Here is a 15,892-nt window from a genome sequence, read left to right on the forward strand (position 1 = left end):
AGTCACTATTAACGAGTTTCATAGGGAGACTACTACCTTCGATTTAATATCTTCACCCCACTTTCCCATTGTGTTGGGACTTCCCTGGTTACACACACACCAACCAACCATAGATTGGAAGGAACGGTCCTTGGCCTTCCTCTCTTGCTATTGCGAGGATACGTGTAACCTCCCGTCTTCCGGAAAGATTCTGTCTATGGTGACAGATGAGATTGCACCACTATGTTATCAGGATCTTTCTGAGGTTTTTCTTGAGAAAAATGCTCAAGCATTACCTCCTCATCGAGACTATGATTGTAGCATTGATCTACTCCCAAATAGCAAATTGCCGTTCGGTCATGTTTATCCTCTTTCACAGGATGAACTTTCCCATCTCAAAACTCTTTGGATGAGAATTTGGAAAAAGGTTTTATTAGACCTTCCACTTCTTCCACAGCAGCAGGACTCTTTTTTTGTTCGCAATAAGGACTCAAGTCTCAGACCTATCATCGACTACAGGAAATTGAATGCTATCACAATAAAAGATCGCTATCCTCTACCGCTTATCCCTGAGCTCATTGAGCAGGTGCGTGGAGCTACCTATTTTTCAAAATTGGACCTGAAGGGAGCATACAATCTCATTCGAATCCGTGATGGAGACGAGTGGAAGACTGCATTCAGAACCAGATACGGATTGTTCGAATATCTTGTGATGCCATTCGGGCTATGCAACGCCCCTGCAGTTTTCCAACGATTTATAAACAATATTTTTAAAGACTTACTAGATGTCTGTGTTGTGGTATATCTGGACGATATACTTATATATTCACGATCCCTGTCTGAACACATAAGACATGTAAGACTTGTACTATCGAGATTGCTTGCACATAACCTTTATGTGAAACTGAAGAAATGCTTGTTTCATAAAGACGAGGTACTCTTTCTAGGCTACATCATATCCAAAACAGGAATCGAGATGGACATGAGTAAAATATCCTGCATTCAGGATTGGCCTACACCAACCACACGCAAGGCGCTACAGCGATTCCTGGGATTTTCAAATTTCTACAGGAAGTTCATTAAAAACTTTTCTGCTATTGTGAGACCCCTCACACAGCTCACTAGCATAAAAAACCCATTCAAATGGTCAGAAGAAGCCAATAAAGCTTTTCACTTGTTAAAGACAAGGTTTACTTCCGCTCCCATATTACGCCATCCAGACCCATCCCTCCAATACATTCTGGAGGTACATGCGTCAAACATGGCAGTAGGAGCAATACTCTCCCAACGACCAACCCACACTTCACCACTTCATCCAGTCGCCTTTTTTTCTAAATCCCTAAGCAGTCCCGAGATAAATTACCCCGTGGGTGAAAAGGAACTGCTTGCTATAAAATTGGCTCTGGAGAATTGGCGACATTTAATCGAAGGCACCCAATTACCAATAATTATATACACGGACCATAAAAACCTCCAATATCTTCAGACTAGCAAAACTCTCTCGCACCGACAGGTACGATGGTCACTATTCTTTCTAAGGTTTAACTTCCTAGTGACTTACACACCTGCAGATAAAAACAAAAAGGCGGATGCACTATCACGACTAACTGAAGAAAACTACTTTGAAATCCCTTCCGTTCCTATAATACCTCACAAACGCATTATTGGAGTTGTCCGTTCCTTGAAGGAAGAGGTTTTGCATGGTATAAGTTTGGATTCACCCCCACCACAACTAAATACTGACGCAGAAGGCTTCCTCTACTACAACGACAAACTTTACATACCACCTACCCTACGCACCAAGATCTTGGAATTATCTCATGATGTGCCTATGGCAGGACATATGGGTATGACAAAGACTCTTAATTTGATTTCCCGGCAATTCTGGTGGCCTGACATGAAAACATCTATACAAAAATTCGTCTCTTCATGCAATGTCTGTGCCAGGTCCAAAATTGACACTACGAGACCATCCGGTCTACTATGCAGTCTACCAATACCCCAAACTCCATGGGAAGTTTTGTCCTTGGACTTCATCGTAGAATTGCCTCTTTCCAAAGGATTTAATACCATCTTGGTGTCAGTGGACCATCTGACAAAGATGGCACATTTCATTGCTATTCGCAGACTACCTTCGTCCAAACAAACGGCAGAACTCCTGATGAAACATGTCTTTAGATTACATGGTATCCCAAAAACTCTTCTGTCTGACCGTGGATCCCAATTTATTTCTAAGTTCTGGCAAGAACTATGTCACATACTACGGATCGAGCGGAAGCTCACTTCTCCTTACCATCCGCAGACCAACGGACAGACTGAAAGAGTCAACCAATGCATCGAGCAGTATTTACGTTGTTACACTTCTTACCAACAGGATGATTGGGTGGATCTTCTCCCTCTGGCAGAATTTGCCTACAACAACGCAACCCACAGTACAACCAAGCAGAGTCCGTTCTACTTGAACTATGGGTTTCATCCCTCTATTCTTCCACCACGCATCCTTCCTTCAAACAACCCAGTAGCCTCAGACTATCTTACCCAAATAAAGGATTCTCTGGGTTTATTAAATACTACCATTGCACACGCTCACAGTCAACAAAAGAAGTACTATGATCTTCGCAGAAGACCTTCTCCACAGTACACTATCGGGGACCTCGTTTGGCTCTCAACAAAAAATTTAAGACTGAAGATCCCTAGCAAAAAGCTTGGACCTCTGTTCTTGGGACCTTTCCCAATCAAAAAACTTATTGGAAAAGCTGCAGTACAGCTTACATTGCCAATAGACCTAAAAATCCATCCCATTTTCCATGTGTCGCTACTGAAGCCCCATGTTCCGGACCACGGAATAAGGCCTAATATTCCACCTCCGCCTCCTGTACAAGTTGAAGGTGGAGAAGAATACGAGATAAAAGAGATTCTGGATTCTCGTATCTACAGAAGAAGACTTCAGTACTTGGTTAGATGGAAGAACTATGGGCCCCAAGACGACACCTGGCTAAACACCTCTGAAATACATGCCCCTAGATTAATCCGCAATTTTCATGCGAGATACCCAGACAAACCAGCTCCAGAGGCCTTCAGGAGCCGGCCTTAAGGGGGGGTATTGTAATGTTCCGGTACCTTTGGTACCCTAAATTACTCTTTTCACAAGTGTATGCGCCCCACCATTCTCTTTTAAAAAGGTGCGCATACACCTTTAAGACTGAAGCTGTCATCACTCAGCGCCGGACTAGATGGCTATTTAAAGCGCCGGTTCTCACTCACATGTGTTCGTTCAAACACCCTTACCTGGATGCTAACTTGGCTTGAAGCTTTCGTGCTTGCAAGCATACCTCGCTGACGGAACCTCGCTGCGCTGATCCCTGCATCCCGCTTCCGGATCATCCGCTCCTCCTGAACCAACCTTCGGCTGTATTGCTATTAGTGCTAAGTACCCCGCAGGGGAACCCTCTATAAACTTATACTAAGCTTACACTATCTAGCTCTGCATAGTAAAGACTATTTATCACATCTGCATATCTAGATTGCTAGCTCTTAAGACTACTGCTACTTATTCCTGCACTGGGTTGATCACTCTTGTATGTCCACCTGCTACTCTGTCATCTGCTACCATACATGATTGCTAAACCTACCTGCATCCATCTGCTACTGTCTTACCTTCAAGTGTCTGTCACCTACCACCTCCACTCAACCTGTCTCTTAAATCTTCATCACTGTGTTACTACATACATAAAGTCACTCTAGGAACCAGCTTGTTGAGTGTGTGTATTTACTAGCTGAATTAAGACCTTCCACACATGATGAGTCATTGAGGTTGGGAATGGTATCTCAGCATCTCTCTTACATGACTACTGAAGTGGAATATTTCTGCAGCTGAAAATCCACACCATACATGAAACGCAGGAGCGTTACACTGAGGTCCTCCGTTGAAGTCCCACGTGACGAAACATGTCAGGACGCACGTACGTTGCTACCCTGGAGACAGAAGGAAGTACCAGCTGATGTTCCGGAACTCGTCGGGCGGCCGCAGAGCGACATATCCTGTTCCAAGGAGGCGCCTTGGCTCGCGGTCGGTGAGCAGCGGTACTTTCCTAGTCCCAGACATAACCTTATAAAGCGTGTGAATTTTGATGAAGTGTAAGCAGATATATTGAGGGAGATTGGGAGCGTTGTATATTGGGGAAATAAAGCATAAACAATATTACGCTATCTCCTGTTTCCTGTTGTTTGCTTGCATTTTCCTCTGGATGAGATACGGTGCCTGACCCTGAGCTTGAAGAAACCTTTGACAGTATCCCTGGTTAAAGTATAATCACTTGAAACGTCTGGTTACCCGGAAGCAAGGGCTCATGCAGCTAATGCATACAGGCTTGATCTAATGTGAGATGCGGTGAGTGCCCATTGCATAGGGGAGCACGGAAGGTGTAGTGAAGGCTGTTGAACCTTTGTTTGAGAACACTGGTGCCTCGCATCTGAGCAAGATTATACACAATGTGTATGTGGGAGGGTGCGCTGATAGTATTGGGTTAAAGCTGCTACCGGTATTCAGTGCCAACTGAATATAAATTATAATGTGAAATAGATGAGGTGCGCTAAAACAAGTATATACATCCAAAATAAATTGCAATCAAACAAAACATTGGATAACAAGTGAATGGTGTGTTTCAAAAGTCCATAATATGTCAATCATAAGTGTCCATATGTGATAATATCAAACTGGTGCTCCACAACATGAAAGATATCTTCAACTTCAATATGAAAGACCCACCATCAGGTGAAATTCCTCCTTACCAGACAGAAATAAGGTGTGCACAAAATAGCAAATCTGCTGATAACCACAAAATATAAGTGCTTCCAAACTCCAAGTGAACCACCCAAAATAGTCCCTTACTGGACAGCAGGTATTAAGCGCTTTAAGGATCAGTTGATATCCACTATCACCTCCTCCGTATCCAATCTACAGCCAGGTGAGTTTCAAACAGCAGATAATGAGCGCTTATAGTTCCACTGATATCCACTACCTCCTTCGTATCCAACCTATAGCAAGGTAAATCCCTGACCAAAGGGCTGGTGACTTCCAAGCATGGGGTATAAGGAATAAGGCCGCAATAGTGTGATATCTTCTATAAAATTTATTAAAAAACAGTAATGCACTTACAGTAGATGCATGGCAAGTCAGCATAGATGGTATAAATGTCGGAATTTCTTTAGCTACACTCGTACCGGCTGCAGCACGGACCTCGAGCAATCGTACGTAACGGTTACGCCTTCTCCCTGACGCGTTTCTTCCTATTGGACATCGACCGAGATAGGAGTGGCTTGCGTACCGTCACTTCCGCCTTATATGCACCGGAACTCGCTACCTCACTTCCTGTGTCCGCACAGGATGTCTATCCTTTCCAGATTAGTGCGAGTGTGGGTGCAATTTACATATAAAACAAAGCAATTTGCTATATCGCGGAACTCAAGGTCCCGATCTGTGACAAAGTCATACTTAATAACAAGAATTAAGCGAATTGCCGTGACGATCCAAATTTTAAAGAGGGTGACACCGGAAGTGATGAATAACATGGTTCCTGTGTGCCTACATCCCAATTCGAAATTTAAAAAGTATTTTAATTGATAAATATATTTATGAATATAACAATAAAACACAAAAATGATTCCCTCTCTGATTCTAGGCAAATTTACAACACTATGCCGCAAATCTGGGGGATCATTATTATAATGGGTTAAAATAGCCTAAGTATAAAAGTTGGCAAAATTGCCTATAAGCTTTATAATAATTATAATTAAAATATTTAAAATAAAAAATGGAGAATAAAGAATTTGAAGATAGAAATTATCAACTGTTGTTGATGTGGGCGTTAATGTCCCACTCTACGTTGTGTCCTTGGGGTCTATAGCATCTGAGCTCGTATATCCAGAAAGTCTCCCTCCTGGATATACATCTCCTCAGATTGCTACCCCTCCAGTGCGGCACATATTTTTCTATGGCGATTATTTTCAAGTTTTTAGGGTTTTAATTGTGGCACTTAGCAAAGTGTTGGGGTACACTGTGTCCCGGAAAGCCTTTATATATATTGGCCAGATGTTCGCCAATACGTATCGAGGCTGTTCGAATGGTTCTTCCCACGTATTGTAATTTACAGTCACACTCTAGTAAGTACACTACCCCCTTGGTGTGACAAGAAATGAATTCCCTAATGGGATATTCTTTCCCTGTAACTGTGGATCGGAATTTGTTGGTTCTGACTGTGTTAGCTTCTTTACATACTCTGCACTGTTTACAGGGGAAGAAGCCTTTCATATCGGGAAAGATTTTTGACATGTGTGGCTTCTCAACAGGGTTACGTGCTATTAAGTCTTTCAGGTTTCGAGCCTTCTTATAAATGACTTTTGGGGTATTGGGTAGAATAGGGCCAAGGATTTTGTCCCCTTGTAGGACTCACCAATGTTTCCTGAAGATGTGGTTCAGCCATTTGTAATGGCAAGAGAATTGCATAAGGAAGGCAAACTCCAAGTGAGAGTTATTTCTCCCTGTAACATCCTTATCCTTCGGAGCAACTAATACCTCTTGTTTAACCGAGCTAAGGGTTTGAATTTCCTTATCCAGTTCTTCTGACTTGTATCCCTTTTCTAAGAATCTTTTCTTTAGAGTGGAAGCTTGAGTAAGAAAGTCTGTGTCCTCTGTGCAATTTCGCCTAATTCTCCTGAGCTGTCCCTTAGGTACTGCTCGCAGCCAAGTTGGATGATGGCAACTATCCAATGCTATGAAGCCATTCCTGTCGGTGGGCTTGAGATAGGATTTGGTCTTAAATCCTGAACCATGTCTCATGATCGTGAGATCTAGAAAGTTCACTGTTCTAGGGCGGTGTTGGTACGTAAATCTGTGCCCCAGTCATTACAATTCAGATCTTCCATGTGCCTTTGCAGTGAACTCTCATCACCCTGCCATACTAACAGCGTATCATCTATGTAACGCCTCCATAGAATAAGTTCCTTGGCCCTATTGGAAAAGACATTTCTGTCTTCCCATAAGGCCATGAATAAGTTGGCTAAGCTGGGGGCAAACTTTGCCCCCATAGCTACACCTAGGCATTGACGATAGAACGTGTGACCATAGTAGAAGTAGTTATGTTCAGTACCGAAGACCAGGAGGTCCAAGATGAACTTCTTCTGTTCAAGTGGAATTTCATAGTTCCTGTCCAGAAAGGTACAAACGGCTTCATAGCCTATATGGTGTGGTATAACCGTATATAATGATGTCACATCTGCTGTGACTAGCAATACGTCACCTTTAACCTCTAACTTGATCATTTCCTGGATACATTGAGTCGTATCTTTCAGGTAGGCTGGTGTTTCTTGTACTAATGGTTGCAAGAAGAAATCGATATATCTTCCTATTCTTGAGGTCACGGAGTCTATTCCGCTGACTATAGGCCTTCCTGGTGGTCTGGTGAGGCTTTTGTGCACCTTCGGAAGGTGATATATCGTGGGTATCCTAGGGGCCAGCGGGATCAGGAATTCTTTCTCCTTTTTGTTTATAATCCCATTTTCAAAACCTTTATTGACTATTTTCTCCAGTTCTTTTTTGTAACGGTATGTGGGGTCTTTCATCAAGATTTCATACGTATTGTTATCCGAAAGGAGTCTTTCCATTTCGTTCCTGTATTGGTCTTTGCTTAATAGCACTATGCCTCCACCTTTGTCCGCAGGTCTTATCACTAGGTCTTTATTCTCACATAGAGTTTTCACTCCTCTAGCTAAATCTCTCTGCGGCTGTTGCTTTAGATCCTTTTCCTCCAATTCCTTAATAACTAGGTCCTTAAAGATAGTCACATGGTGACTTTGCATTCCTGATGGATTAAATAAGGAAGCGTTTCTCAGGCCTGTTGGAATAAAGGATGCAGGTTTGTAGGAAACATGGTTCCTTTCATTCGCTTTGGAGAGGAAATGTCTTTTAACATTCAATTTCCTAATGTATTTGTGGATGTCAATAAAGGTTTCCAATTGGTTCAGTGTTTTTTTAGGGGCGTATTTGAGTCCCTTATTTAAAGCACGCTTCTCTGACTCTGTCAGTTGGATGCAACTGATATTAAAAATTCCTGGTGTCTCCAACTCATCTTTTTTATGCGTAGATACGAAGGAGGTAGTAGATATCAGTGGAACTATAAGCGCTCATTATCTGCTGTTTTAAACTCACCTGTTTGTAGATTGGATACGGAGGAGGTGATAGTGGATATCAACTGATCCTTAAAGCGCTTAATACCTGCTGTCCGGTAAGGGACTATTTTGGGTGGTTCACTTGGAGTTTAAAAGCACTTATATTTTGGGGTTATCAGCAGATTTGCTATTTTGTGCACACCTTATTTCTGTCTGGTAAGGAGGAATTTCACCTGGTGGTGGGTCTTTCATATTGAAGTTGAAGATATCTTTCATGTTGTGGAGCACCAGTTTGATATTATCACATATGGACACTTATGATTGACATATTATGGACTTTTGAAACACACCATTCACTTGTTATCCAATGTTTTGTTTGATTGCAATTTATTTTGGATGTATATACTTGTTTTAGCGCACCTCATCTATTTCACAAGATTATACACACTATACCTGTTTCTCCTGCACTGTGATTGGACACTTTTTGATTCTGAACACTATGAACTGTTTTAGATATGTGAACGGATTTTTTTAACATGCATTATCAGTGTATGTTTAAGCGCCGCTGAATGTCTATAATGCTTGAATAGGATCCAGTTATTGAGTTGCATTTTATACATTGTATATATATCTTATTTAAACTACTTGAATGACAAGAATAGAGGTATACAACTTAGCTATGAAATCAGCCCCACGGTCACCCCCTTTTAGATCTCACAATATAGATAAAAAAATTACTACTTCCATATTTTTTAAGAAAACCAATAGGAACAAGTATATTCCTATTGACTCATGTCACCACCCTAATTAGTTATCAACTGTACGCACATGGAAGGTTACCTAAGGGAATCTAGGATTCTTAAATCAAGGTTTCCTGATAAGGGATATCATGAGGTATCATTGGAAAGGATCATCCAGGAAGTGGGTGAACGTGACCGTGATCAGCTCATATCCAATAATTCACGCCCAGATAGGAGGTCACATGATTTTGGCATGACCTTCTTCACCACTTATTCTTGCCAACATTTTGACATTAAAAGCATAATAAAAAACATTGGCCGATATTAAAAAATGATCGTGTATTGGGCCCATTATTACCAGAGAACCCCTTGGTCGATTTTAGAGGTAAGAATAATTTGCAGGATAAGGTGGCACCGAATGTGTCTGATCCACCCACTAGGCCCCTATTTTTTGGTGAAATTAAGGGATATCACCTATGTAGAAAATGTAGGGCATGTCAGTTTAATGCTCTTACATGTAGGAAGGTTTAAAATATGAATTCTGCTCAGACTGGTAAAATGTATGATATACAGTCATTTATCACTTGCTCTACTCAGAATGTAGTAGATCTGATCCGGTGCCCTTGTGGCCTGGATTATGTTGGCTGGACCACTAGGGCTTTATGCGTTAGATTGGAAGAACATATTTCTAATAATATCAAAGGCTTTCCAGGGCATAGTGTATCCAAACACTATGCCTAGAAACATCATAAAAATCCCTCTGGAACTGTGTTTAAAGCTTTGGAAAAATACATCTCCATTGGAGGGGTGGTAACGCTAAAAGGTGTATTTCACAAGCTGCAACCAGTTGGATTTATCATCTGAGATCCTTTTCCCCTCTGGGAATAATATTGAGTGGGACATCAATTGTTGTATCAATAACAGTTTACTTCCAATGATTTTATACTTTAGACATAGGAATTATTTTGAGGTCTTGATATAACATTAAGCAATTAATGTGTGTGTTGTTATTTTAACCATGTATTTAATTATTCATTTTTAGCTGCAATAAACTTGGCAGGATACCTTAAGTTGTTTATGTAAATGTACATCTTTAGAATTACGTTGGTTGATTTACATCTACAGTACAACTTAGTTTAATAATTTATCCAATGACAACAATTTTGGACTCCTATGGAGTTTTTTGGAATGTATTTTCCATTCAGTCACTAGATGGCGACGGCAATGAACCTTGATATAACATCGGGCATGTATAATGCACGTGTTGTTATTTTAACCATGTATTTAACTGTTAATTTTTATGTTGTAATACACTTAGGAGTAGAGATGTCGCGAACCTAAAATTTGCCGTTTGCGAACGGCGAACGCGAACCTCCGCAAATGTTCGCGAACTGGCGAACCGCCATAGACTTCAATAGGCTGGCGAATTTTAAAACCCACAGGGACTCTTTCTGGCCACAATAGAGATGGAAAAGTTGTTTCAAGGGGACTAACACCTGGACTGTGGCATGCCGGAGGGGGATCCATGGCAAAACTTCCATGGAAAATTACGTAGTTGACGCAGAGTCGGGTTTTAATCCATAAAGGGCATAAATCACCTAACATAAACTTTCCTAGCCAGTTCTCACATAAAGTCCCAAATTGCCCATTTCTTGTATCTTACTAGGGATGGAGACGCTTGCTTTACAGGCAGGTGTCTCACTCAAAGTCCCCATTTGCCTATAACATCTTTATTAAAGGGATGGGGGTGTGTGTCTCCCAGCTGATCACATTTAGTTTGCACCCCATGGTTTTTTATACAGCCATGCATTTTTCATTGCCAGTCATGGATTGGAGCAGGTGGGGGAGGATTGGGCGGTCTCCAATCCCATCTGTTTCCCATCCATCTATTAGCAAGCATGTACTTCCCTTTGTGAAGACACTTGGACACTCAGGTTGAGTAGTGTTATTTAGTGTTAGGTTCTGCAAGAAACGCAGGATGCCTTGTCGTTGGCCTTGAGGCTTCCGCATGCATTTGCAAATATGTGTTAACTAAACTCCTGCTTTTAACTTATATTGTTAGACAGGTTTATTTTGGTTTGCTAGCAGACTGGTGGGTAAGTATTTCAAACTAGGGACCAGCTGTTTTTCACACACCTTCATTTATCCCATCTTGCTTTTCAATTGACTATTCACAGGGATGGAGACACTGAGCAGTGCTCGCCAGTTCTCACATAAAGTCCCAAATTGCCCATTTCTTGTAACATTCCTAAACTGTTTGGAATAACGTGCTTTAAAGCATCCAGTGTGTGTATATGATCAGGTATGATGTTGTATCGATCAGGTAGTGTAAGGGTTACGCCTGCTTCACAGTGACAGACCAAACTCCCCGTTTAACAGTCAGTCCATTTGCACAACCGCAAACTCCCCATTTGCACAAGGTTGGATACCAAGCTAGCCATGTCCCGTTCCTTGTCCTCACTGACATCATTGAAGGTCTCTTCCTCCACCCAGCCACGTACAACACCAAGAGTCCCCGAAAGGTGACAACAAGCCCCCTGGGACGCCTGCTGTGGTTGGTCTTCCACCTCCTCAAAGCCACCTTCCTCCTCTGACTTCTCTTCTTCAGACTCCTCTCTCTGCGTTGCCACAGGTCCAGCAATCGACAACAACAAGGCTGCTTCTGGTGGTGATGGGGACCACAACTCTTCCTCTGCATGCTCATCTACGGCCTGATCCAGCACTCTTCGCAGGGCACGCTCCAGAAAAAACGCATATGGGATGAGGTCGATGATGTTGCCTTTGGTTTGACTGACCAGGTTTGTCACCTCCGCAAAAGGACGCATGAGCCTACAGCCATTGTGCATGAGCATTCAGTAACGCGGCCAAAAAATACCCAGCTCCGCAGAGGCTGTCCTCTTTTTTTTAAATTAAAAAAATCTGTTCTTATCAGTTTAATCCCTGTTACGTTACGTCCCCTATAAGGGGCCGGTGTATGGAATAGATTTTAGGAACCGGGAGATGGAAAAAGATGGTTGGTCTGTCCTCTTACTTCCAGTTTTAGGCACTGCGCGTGCGCCGTGCAATGTACTGTGCCATCCTATATGAGTGGTGTGTTAAGTAGTACTATTTTTATCAGTTTAATCCCTGTTACGTCCCCTATCAGGGGCCGGTGTATGGAATAGATTTTAGGAACCGGGAGATGGAAAAAGATGGTTGGTCTGTCCTCTTACTTCCAATTTTGGGCACTGCGCATGCACCGTGCAATGTACTGTGCCATCCTATATGAGTGGTGTGTTAAGTAGTACTATTCTTATCAGTGTAATCCCTGTTACATTACGTCCCCTATCAGGGGCCGGTGTATGGAATAGATTTTAGGAACCGGGAGATGGAAAAAGATGGTTGGTCTGTCCTATTACTTCCAATTTTGGGCACTGCGCGTGCACCGTGCAATGTACTGTGCCATCCTATATGAGTGGTGTGTTAAGTAGTACTATTCTTATCAGTTTAATCCCTGTTACGTCCCCTATCAGGGGATGTGTATCAAATAGATTTTAGACAACCGCAAAGAGTTGTCAATAGTTGACACACTCATGACATAAATTTTATTCCTCTATGCGTCAATCTTGCTGTAGTGATGACTGTGCTCATGCGCACGTTTGGGAGATTGCAGGCGATGGCTGTTTTTCAAAGCCCATGGTCGTGCTGAGGTAGTTCAGTGACAATTAAGTGACACAGAAAACAATGATTCTGCAGTGTGGGCCCATTGTTGGCCTAGTAGGCTTTAATGATCACCTAAGATGATCATAAAGAAAATTAATGTTTTTTCTATGAAAAATTATCCAGCCGATCATTTTGGTCTGTTCACAATGAAGCAACGACCTTATCATCTGGCGTGTGCCAACATTGCCAACACACTCCTAGAGGTGATTGCTTCATTGTGATACGCAAGCCCCTTCACCACAACAAGGTAACGATCACGAAGGGGAATTGACACATGTGCCTTTTTTTTGTGTTTTGTTTTTTGCAGCCACAGTGTAGCACCAGAGGCCAGAAAAATTAGGCATTTACACATGCCTGAAAAAGTAGGTATTGTTGCAGCCGCTGCTGTAGCAGTGGCCGGAAAAATTGAGGTTTTCCAGGCAGAAAGTGCACTAAAACATTGCGGCTTGAACCCTAGTTGGTGGCGGAGAAGTCACATAAGTCATCCGGCATACAGAGATTAAATACAGCAGCGTGTGGACCATTTTTAGCCCAAGGCATCTCATCAGGCCTTTTTTAGTCAAATGCATCCCCCACTGTCAGTCCCTTCGGGATCCATGCCTCATTCATTTTAATAAAGGTGAGGTAATCTAGACTTTTTTGACCAGGGTGACTTCTCTTCTCAGTGACAATACCTCCTGCTGCGCTGAAGGTCCTTTCTGACAGGACACTTGAAGCGGGGCAGGCCAGAAGTTCTAGCGCAAATTGGGATAGCTCAGGCCACAGGTCAAGCCTGCACACCCAGTAGTCAAGGGGTTCATCGCTCCTCAGAGTGTCTATATCTGCAGTTAAGGCTAGGTAGTCTGCTACCTGTCGGTCGAGTCGTTCTCTGAGGGTGGACCCCGAAGGGCTGTGGCGATGCGTAGCACTTAAAAAGCTCTGCATGTCCTCCATCAACAACACGTCTGTAAAGCGTCCTGTCCTTGCCGGCGTGGTCATGGTAGGAGAAGGATTACTTTCACCTCTTCCCCTGTTAGATTCCCGTTGTGCTGTGACATCACCCTTATACGCTGTGTAAAGCATACTTTTTAACTTGTTTTGTAACTGCTGCATCCTTTCCGACTGACGGTAATTCAGTAACATTTCAGACACTTTCTGCTTATAACGGGGGTCTAGTAGTGTGGCCACCCAGTACAGGTCGTTCTCATTCAGCCTTTTTATACGAGGGTCCCTCAACAGGCATGACAGCATGAAAGACCCCATTTGCACAAGGTTGGATGCCGAGCAACTCATGTCCAATTCCTCGTCCTCACTGATCACATTGAAGGTGTGTTCTTCCCCCCAGCCACGTACAACACCACGGGTACCAGATAGGTGACAACGAGCACCCTGGGATGCCTGATGTGGTTGGTGTTCCTCCTCCTCAAAGCCACATTCCTCCTCTAACTCCTCAGACTCCTCTTCCAGCGTTGCCGCAGGTCCAGCAAGCGATGATAAGGCTGTTTCTGGTGGTGATGGTGACCACAACTCTTCCTCTTCACGCTCATCTACGGCCTGATCCAGCACTCTTCGCAGGGCACGCTCCAGGAAGAAAACAAATGGGATGATGTCGCTGATGGTGCCTTCGGTGCGACTGACTAGGTTTTTCACCTCCTCAAAAGGACGCATGAGCCTACAGGCATTGCGCATGAGCATCCAGTAACGTGGCAAAAAAATACCCAGCTCCGCAGAGGCTGTCCTAGCACCCCGGTCATACAAATACTCGTTGACTGCTTTTTCCTGTTGGAGCAGGCGGTCGATTATTAGGAGTGTTGAATTCCAACGTGTCGGGCTGTCGCAAATCAAGCGCCTCACTGGCATGTTGTTTCGCCGCTGAATATCTGAAAAGTGCGCCATGGCCGTGTAGGAATGCCTGAAATGGCCACACACCTTCCTGGCCTGCTTGAGGACGTCCTGTAACCCTGGGTACTTCTGCACAAAGCGTTGTACAATCTGATTCAACACATGTGCCATGCACGGCACATGTGTCAACTTGCCCAAATTCAATGCTGCCAACAAATTGCTTCCGTTGTCACACACCACTTTGCCGATCTCCAGTTGGTGCGGGGTCAGCCACTGATCCACCTGTGTGTTCAGGGCGGACAGGAGTGCTGGTCCGGTGTGACACTGTCGTATCCGGCATGTGGAATAGCCCCTGGGGGGCTGGGGGGGTGCAGTTGGTGTGGAGCAAGACGCAACAGCAGAAGAGGACTCAGCCAAGGAGGTTAGCAAAGAGGATGGAGTAGGAGGAGTAGAGGAGGTGGCAGCAGGCCTGCCTGCAAGTCGTGGCTGTGTCACCAACTCCTCTGCAGAGCCACGCATTCCATGCTTGGCAGCCGCCAGCAGGTTTACCCAATGCACAGTGTAAGTGATATACCTGCCCTGACCGTGCTTTGCAGACCAGCTATCAGTGGTCAGATGGACCCTTGCCCCAACACTGTGTGCCAGACATGACATGACTTCCTTTTCCACAATAGAGTACAGGTTGGGTATTGCCTTTTGTAAAAAAAAATTTCGGCCGGGTACCTTCCACTAGTCCCAATAGCTACAAATTTTTTGAAGGCCTCAGACTCCACCAGCTTGTATGGTAAAAGCTGGCGGGCTAAGAGTTCCGACAAGCCAGCTGTCAGACGCCGGGCAAGGGGGTGACTCTGTGACATTGGCTTCTTACGCTCAAACATTTCCTTGACAGACACCTGACTGTGGGCAGATGAGCAGGAACTGCTGAAGGTGAGAGGCGGAGGGGCGGGTTGTTGATAGGGGGCAAGGAGGACAGCAGTGGTTGACGTGGCTGAAGATGCTGGACCAGGAGAAGGATGGTGGCTTTGAGTTTGTGTGCTGCTTGTACTCATATGTTGATCCCATAGGCGTTTGTGATGTGAGATCATGTGCCTTCGCAAAGCAGTTGTACCTAGGTGGGTGTTGGACTTCCCACGTTTCTTTTGGCACAGGTTGCAAATGGCATTGCTGTAATCAGAGGCAGACACACAAAAAAAATGCCACACTGCTGAGCTTTGCAATGACGGCATTCTGGTGGTGGCAACAGCTTGCGTTGATTGGCGTGCTGTCTGGCTGACCCCGGGTGCCGATACATGCTGTCTGACTGTGCCACTAGCTCCTTGCGATGACCTCCCCCTGCTTCCAACTCGTCTCCTCCTCCTCTCTGTCTCCCCATCTGAACTTTCCCCCTCTTCTTCTGCTCTTCGAGCAGGCACCCAGGTGACATCCACGGACACATCGTCATCATCAGCCGCTTCACTTGACAACTTAGCAAAGGCAGCAGCAGC

The sequence above is a fragment of the Pelophylax lessonae genome (genome assembly GCF_965119305.1).
Source record: "Pelophylax lessonae genome assembly, chromosome: 5".
Lineage (NCBI taxonomy): Eukaryota > Metazoa > Chordata > Amphibia > Anura > Ranidae > Pelophylax > Pelophylax lessonae.